Genomic DNA, 8,226 nt, shown 5'->3' with positions numbered 1-8,226 from the left:
CGAAAATCGCCTGGGGGTACAAAGCGGTACCTCACGTATCATGTGGATTTTCCACAACCACCATGCCGGCATATTTTTCTCTGATCGTCAGACTGGCTGTCGCCATTCCGCGAGCAATCCCCTGGCCATAAACAGCACTACCAGAGATATTACGTAACTACTAGCCACATGGCCTCCGCACCTGGGCTGGGTGTGTATTGGAATGCCCGATCGCGCGAAGGTATTACGTAACAAATTGCCCATCTGGGCTAAGTGCATTTGGAACTGCACACGGCCTTCTAAAACAATTAATATCGCCACAGGCGAAAAGAAATTAAGAGCATGTGCCGTCAACACCCCCACATCAAAAAGGATATTTCCTCTACTCTAGGAATAGGGAAATATACTACTTTAAAACAAAAAGGTGCGTTAACCGACGCATACGGGCATTTATAACACATGTAATAATAAGGTGACTACCAGTAATCACACTGAGTCTCTGAGTCCCTGGTATACAAATAAAATATATAAAAACAAAACAGAAATCAAGAATGTCAACACATTATCATAACGTTCAACTTCGGGACAGGGCGTCAGCGATTACATTGGATGTGCCCTTGATATGTTCAATGGTAACTGGGTATTCTTGCAGAAGAAGACTCCACCTCAAACTCTCTGGTTGGAGGCTTTCATTAGGATGGTCAAGTCCGTCTTCATCTTCTTGGAACAGCACAGCTCCAGCACCCACGTCACTGGCACCCACAGCTAGCTTGAACAGCATTCGGTAGTCTGGTGCTGCCATCACGGGAGACGAATAGCGCCTCTGCTTGAGACGGTTGAATGACTTCTCGCATTCACCTGACCACTGGAACTTTGTTTCTTTCTTGTTCAGTGTCGCACGTTTTCCAGGTTTTCTCCGATAGGCATGCTGTCGAATCGGTGTAGCGTTGGGTTCCACGCGCACATCCTGGCTTAAGGTATTGGTAACCGTTGGAAGGTCCTGACAAATGGAAACATTGTCTTGTATCAGCGTAGTCAACTTTTCTCGCTGGGGTTTCAAGTCTGCTAGAATCTGGCTTTTGGTTGATTTTCTCTCAGCAGTCTTGACGTCATCACAGGAAATTGAGTGACCCTCAATTTGGACCGGTATCACTGGAACTATCGGCAGTCTGTCAAAATAACCTTTTAGCAAATTGATGTGACAATACCTACTTTTCCTAACCCTATCAGGAGTGTTTATCACATACCCTGTCTCATTAACCCGTTTGTGCACAACATAGAGACCGAAATACCTGTTCTGTACAGAACCCCGTTTAATGGGAAGGTACAGCAGCACCTTATCCCCTGGTTTAAATTCCCGACTCCTAGTCTTCCTATCAAACACTGATTTTATTTTGCTCTGAGCATGGCTCAGTTGCTTCCTAGCCTTCCTATCAAACACTGATTTTATTTTGCTCTGAGCATGGCTCAGTTGCTTCCTAGCCTTCCTATCTCTAACTCTCTTACTCATTAATACTCCCTTGTCCACAGTTAACAAGGTAGTGCGAGCTGCCAACAAATTTGGATCAGCCCCCTGCTCTAGAATTAACAAGGTAAATCCCCTCTATCAAACACAACTGGTTCAATTCCCCATCTGCGGGAGATCAACAGGTTCCACCTGATAACTGATAACCTCATCCACTCCAATTTCATGGCTCACACACGTATCAGACAAATCACAAATATCCTCTGCGTCTTGTGTTACCTTTCTGGCCATAGCCCTAGTCTTTACACACGCAGGATATCTAATCTCAGCAACCTCACTCTCTTCTATTGGTAAAGTGCTGTCTTTAATTAACAACTGGTCACATTTCGGCTGACAACACTGACTAGTCAAATCATTACCCAACAAAACTCCTATGTTTTCAACAGGCAAGTCCTTCACAACACCCATAACGACTGGTCCCGTCACAAACTTCGAACACAAGAAAACGTTATGTAACCAGACAACCATATTTTCTCCAGTAACTGAGGTTAAAGCCAAACTACATCCTGTATCTGAATTCTTAATACCAGCTAAACACTTTGACGTTATAAGCGACTGACTACAGCCTGTGTCTCGATAGATTAATATTGCCTTAGGACTCAATTCTTGTTTCACATCACAAACCATACCAGTGGACACATACGGGTTTACTTTCTTTGCCATAGGACTAACCATTCACTCTCTCGCTACCGGAGCTGACCTCACTAAACCGACCACTTGCGCATTATCGCGTTTCCTTTTAAAACAGTCCCCGACAAGATGGTTATCCTTTTTACAGTAACTGCAATGTGGACGAAAAGTTCGTGCATTGGCTGATAATGCAGGTTTATCCTTACTTTGCCCACCAGGTGCATTCCTTGCCTGACTAGCTGACCAACTAGATGACTCTCCCCGATAGTTACTTTCCCGGGAAAAACCTGGCTGAAATTTCTTCTTATCACCCTGTTGTATAGAGCTACCGTGTACTGCCTGAGCCTTGTGTATTAACACGTAGTCATCTGCCACTATGCCTGCCTCGTCTATCCTTCTGACATCACGATCCTCTAAATGAATACGTAAGCTAACTGGTAATCCATTTTTAATGTCCTGTAAGATCAACAACTCCCGTAACTCGGTATATGACTCTACCTGATGAGACACCACCCATTTATCAAACATCCCTGCCTTCTTAGCCACAAACTCACTATAAGACTGACCCTGCGTTTTTCTCAACTCGCTATACCGTAAACGATAATCCTCAGGTCGATATTCATAAGCCCTCAACACTGCCGTCTTAACTAGGTCGTACTGACTTGCTCGCTCATCACTCATTGAATTATAAGCTACACTAGCCTTCCCCTTAAACTTAGACACGGCTAACAATGTCCACTTAGACTGCGCCCAATTTAGCTGCTTAGCGGCCCGTTCAAAAAGTTGGAAGAACATATCTACCTCCTGGTCATCAAATACAGGCACTGATCTATAAGCCTCCGACATGTTAAACCCATTTCCGGCTTCTTGTCCGACTTTTTCAGTATTCAACTTTAACTCATGTTCCACTTTTAATTTTGCTAACTGGAATTCTCTATCCCTATCTCTCTCTTCTCTATCCTCTCTATCTTCCCTATCTCTATCTTCTCTATCTTCTTTTTCTCTATCCCTCTCTTCTCTTTCTCTCTCTATCCCTCTCTTCTCTTTCTCTATCTCTCTCTTCTTTTTCTCTCTCTCTCTCTCTATCCCTCTCTTCTCTCTCTCTATCTAATGCACGTTCTTCTCTTTCGTACTCAAGCTTTTTAAAAGCTAAAAATTGTTCCACACTTAACTCATTTATCTCTATCTCTGGAACAATCTCACTTTCTTCCATAACAGGCCTATCACCAAAAACTTCCTGGATAATAATTGTCTTTATATCACCTAAGGTTTTAGCTGATGTTAAATCAATTTCCCGCTCACTTGCGATTTCAACTAACTCGGCCTTATGTGCTCGCTTAATCTCCACTACACTGAGCGTAGGCCTATCCAGCAAATTCTTATCCATGTTTAGATATGACGCACTTATTATTAATTAATTTTCTAGTGAACAACGTTGCTACTTCTAGTTATTTGTAAAAATTATTTATAAAGCCCCCATTTACAAACAATACTTTTTTTAAATATGCGTGTCCCGTTTCAGATCCGGGACGAACGCCCCAATTTTCTACTCCTGTCACGGGGATTCTACAATACCTGTAACTGAATGAAACACGATTGTCCAAATATCTCTCCTAACTGTATATCTATTAGATCTCTCTGTAACAGGCTCTGTGGCTCGTCTCTAGGTATGATCAGAGATACGATCTTATATAAAGTATATATTATTATAGCACTTTAGTTCACTAGAAAACACAACAAAACACAATACACTTTGGAATCTGTATTAACCTACGCTGACAAATGTACTGCCGCAGTAGTTAATTAATAACAACAATAATAACAACCCAGAACTGATCACTTAATTAGTTAATCTCTAGGTGTCCCCCCTAGTTTACACAATATGCTAATCACTTCACCGTGACACAACACCCACACGTGTGATAATTGAGAAACGCTAACACACACACGTGTGATAATGGAGAAACGCTTCCAGGGGAACTTAATTAATAAAGGAATTACAACACTATTCCTAACTGGTTAATTTTTTATTAACCCTAACTACTCATTCAATAACCTTGTAATACAGAATTAATACTGGTACCTATCACCATAAAGACAATAACCTACAGTTTTACCTAGGTCCTCTAGGATGACTGGCTAAGCTTTAAATAATTATTTAGGACAGTGAGCCTACAGATTACTGCGTCAGATGACCGGCAGCACCGTCTAAATAATATTGGTATAATACAGTATTAACATGTTTAAAGTCACATCAATCACATCAAGGTTATACACAGAGCAGAAATATATATTTACCAAAGTCCCGTCTGAACTAATATAGATCGTTCAGTGGACGACGACCATTCCCCTTGGATACCTCCAAATGTTTCTCCTCGATATCTCTAAATCCTAGCTATTTATTCAAAACTCTCAGAGACAGTGAAAATCGCCTGGGGGTACAAAGCGGTACCTCACGTATCATGTGGATTTTCCACAACCACCACGCCGGCATATTTTTCTCTGATCGTCAGAGCAGACCATTCCGCGAGCAATCCCCTGGCCATAAACAGCACTACCGGAGATATTACGTAACTACTAGCCACATGACATCCACCCTTGGGCTGGGTGTGTATTGGAATGCCCGATCACGCGAAGGTATTACGTAACAAATTGCCCATCTGGGCTAAGTGCATTTGGAACTGCAAACGGTCTTCTAAAACAATTAATATCGCCACAGGCGAAAAGAAATTAAGAGCATGTACCGTCACATTCATGTATAATTCAAATTGGCTCATTACATGTTTAATTTAATGACGCACTCAACACATTTTAATTACGGTTATATGGCATCGGACAGACAGATTGAGAGAGGAAACCCGCTGTCTCCACTTCATGGGCTACTCTTTTCGATTAGCAGTAAGGGATCTTTTATATGCACCATCCCACAGACAGGATAACACATACCACGGCCTTTGATATACCAGTCGTGGTACACTGGCTGGAGCGAGAAATAGCCCAATAGGCCAACTGACGGGGATCGATCCCAAACCGACCGCGCATCAAGCAAGAGTGGTATAACTGGACAACGTCCCGCTCCAAGCAATATAAGAATGTCAGCTTTTTTATTATGGCAGTGTGTCGATACATTTCAAATAAAACATGATTCCTACCATTGTCACCACTGTGGCGGTTACACCGCAGAAATGCAGGGTCATATTTACTTTCTTTGATCAGCCGCCCACTTTCTTCTATCACATGTTACTTGAGAGTTATGACCCCCTTAAAGGGTACGCAAACCGCAGACCGCCTTCGGGCCAGCTACCCGGGTAACGCAGCGATAAAAAAAAAAAATGGGGATGTTGTTTTGATTTTTATATCTGCTTATTCACAGATGTAAAGCTCATTCAAACAATAAGGGAAATACTTTCGAAGCAGGTGATTTGGAAAACCAAACAGAGCCACAACCACATATTTCTACACTCGAAAAATATTTATAAATGTTCTGATTTAAAAATAAAAAAATTTATAGCGTGCGAGTGCGAATAATTTTTACATGCTCATATATCACTAGAGTTTCGAGCATGTCCGTCCCGGGGCCTGTCTGGATAGACAGGGGCTTGTCCCGGGACAGAAAAAAAAAATAAGCCGACAATTTTGATTTTTGATAGAATCATGCTCCAACAATTGTGTGACGTCATTTCTCAGTGAGTGGCAGAATGTAGCCCATTGGTAAAGCGCTCGCTTGATGCGCAATCGATTTGGGATCGATCCCAGTCGGTGGGCCTACTGGGCTATTTATCGTTCCAGCCAGTGCTTCACAGCTGGTGATACAAATGTTGTTGTATATATTATCCTGTCTGATGCACATATCTATTGCTGATAATTGAAAAGAATTGGAATGACAGCAGTGGGTTTCGTCTAAAATTAGTCTGTAACATAATGGCAATATTCATCTTGGTGGGTAGGACGCGTTATCGTGTAGGATATGAAGTCCATGGTCTTTTTTCCTGTTCCAACTATTCTTAGATCGTTGTTTATCCTGTGGAAGCCAAACTTCCCTTTAAAGCATCTAACAATTGTGTGACTTCATTTGTCAGTGTGAAATAATGGCAATAATGAGGTTAGTGGACAGGGCGCGGTGTGGTATATGATATGAAATCGAATGTCTTTATTCAAGTCCAAATCAGTTTCCAACGAATCCTACATCGTTTATTATGCTGTGGGAGCCAAGATTCTCTTACAAGCGTCTAAGAATTGAGTGACGTCATTTGTCATTGCAACATAATGACAATATTCAGTTTAGAGGGTAGAGTACGATGTCATGTAGGATATGAAGTCGAAGGTGTTTTGTTCTCGTCCCAACCAGTGGCCAGGAATTCTTAGATCATGGTCTATTTTGTGGGAGCCAAATTTTGGTTGCAGCTGACTAAAAATGGCGAGACGTCATCTATCATTGTGACATGACAATATTCAGCTAAGTGGGTAGGGTGACATAATGACAATATTCAGTTAAGTGGGTAGGGCGTGCTGTGGGTAGAATATGAAGTTGAGAGGCTTTTCTCTCGTCCCAACCAGTGACCAATGATTGTTAGATTGTTGTGTATGCTGTGCACAGCAGACAAATTTCGCTTCCAAGCTCCTAACAGTTGCGTAACGTCATTTGTCAGTTTAACATAATGACAAAAGGCCTAATGAGCTTAGTGGGTAGGGCGCGCTGTGGTGTTCGATATTAACTCCAGGGTATTTTTTCCAAGTCCCAGCCAATTTCCAACGAATCCCTACATCGTTGTTTATCTGTGGGAGCGAACCGTCGATTCCAAGAGTCTGACAATTTGTCATTGTAATATAATGTCAATATTCAGTTTAGTGGCTTACAGGATAGGAAGTCGATGTTGTTTTGTTGTTGTTGTTTTTGTTTGTTTGTTTGTTTGTTTGGGTTGTTTTTTTTGGGGGGGGGGGTGGTTTGGTGTTGTGTGGGGTTTTTTTTTTTATTTTTTTTTTTTTGGGGGGGGGTTGTTTGTTTTGTTTGTTGTTGTTTTTGTGTGTTTTATTTTTATTTTTTATTTATTTTTATTTATTTTATTTTTTTTGGGGGGGGGGGGTGTCTTTCTTTCTTCCTTTTTTGTTACAAACAGTCCCCAACGATTCTTAGATCGTTGTTTCTACTATGGAAGCCAAACTGCACTTCCAAGTGTCTAACAATTACTTCACATGATTTGTCTATGTAACATAATAGCAATATTGAGTTTGCGGGTAGAGTGAGATGTTGTGTAGCATATGAAGCCGGGAGTATTTTTTCTCGTTCCAACCAGCCCCCGACGATTCTTAGATAGTCATTTATGCTTGGGGGCCCAATCTTCGCTTCCACGCGTCTAACAATTGCATGACGTCATATGTTAATGTCACAAAATGGCAATATGTATCTCAGAGGGTAGAGCGCGTTGTCGTGCAGGTTATGAAGTTGACGCTATGTTGTTAGCTTTTTCGTACACCAGTGCCAAAGATTATTCGATTTTTCTTTATACTGGGAGGGGGGGGGGGGGGGGGGGGGTCTAACAAATGTGTGACGTCATTAATCTTTTTTAACGTAATGGTAATAATCGTCTTATAGTCTTTTGCTCAAGTTAATAAAATTTTGGTCATATGTTCCCATGACCACCCCAACTAGAAATCCATTGGTAGCATTTTTTCTGAGGTCTCACTACACAGATCACTTCCGGGTGAGAATTCGTTCACCAGGGTCCACTATAGTTCCTAATTGTGACACACGTTATGGTTCACATATTCACTTCTAGGAAATGGTGAAGAATTAAAACAATATGTATGTTTAATGGTAAGCCTTCTGGCTGTATTTTGCCCATGTTATTTTGTAATATTGTGCATCGACCTTTTGGGACATGGGTATATAGCGGAGTGAATCGGTTAATGAACCAACTGTTCGGACCGGTACTACTGCCAGATGCGGTCATATAGCAAAAAACTGAGACGGAAATGTTCTCAATTTTGGAGTGAAAATAAATGCTTATATAATGTATGTTCGCAATGGTGTATGTTGTTAGTGCCAACGAGAACCCTTTCTATGTGCAATCTTCGCTTGAAGTTGGGCAGTT

Source organism: Gigantopelta aegis, chromosome 6 (genome assembly GCF_016097555.1).
Source record: "Gigantopelta aegis isolate Gae_Host chromosome 6, Gae_host_genome, whole genome shotgun sequence".
Lineage (NCBI taxonomy): Eukaryota > Metazoa > Mollusca > Gastropoda > Neomphalida > Peltospiridae > Gigantopelta > Gigantopelta aegis.
Note: the sequence above shows the minus strand (reverse complement) of the source record.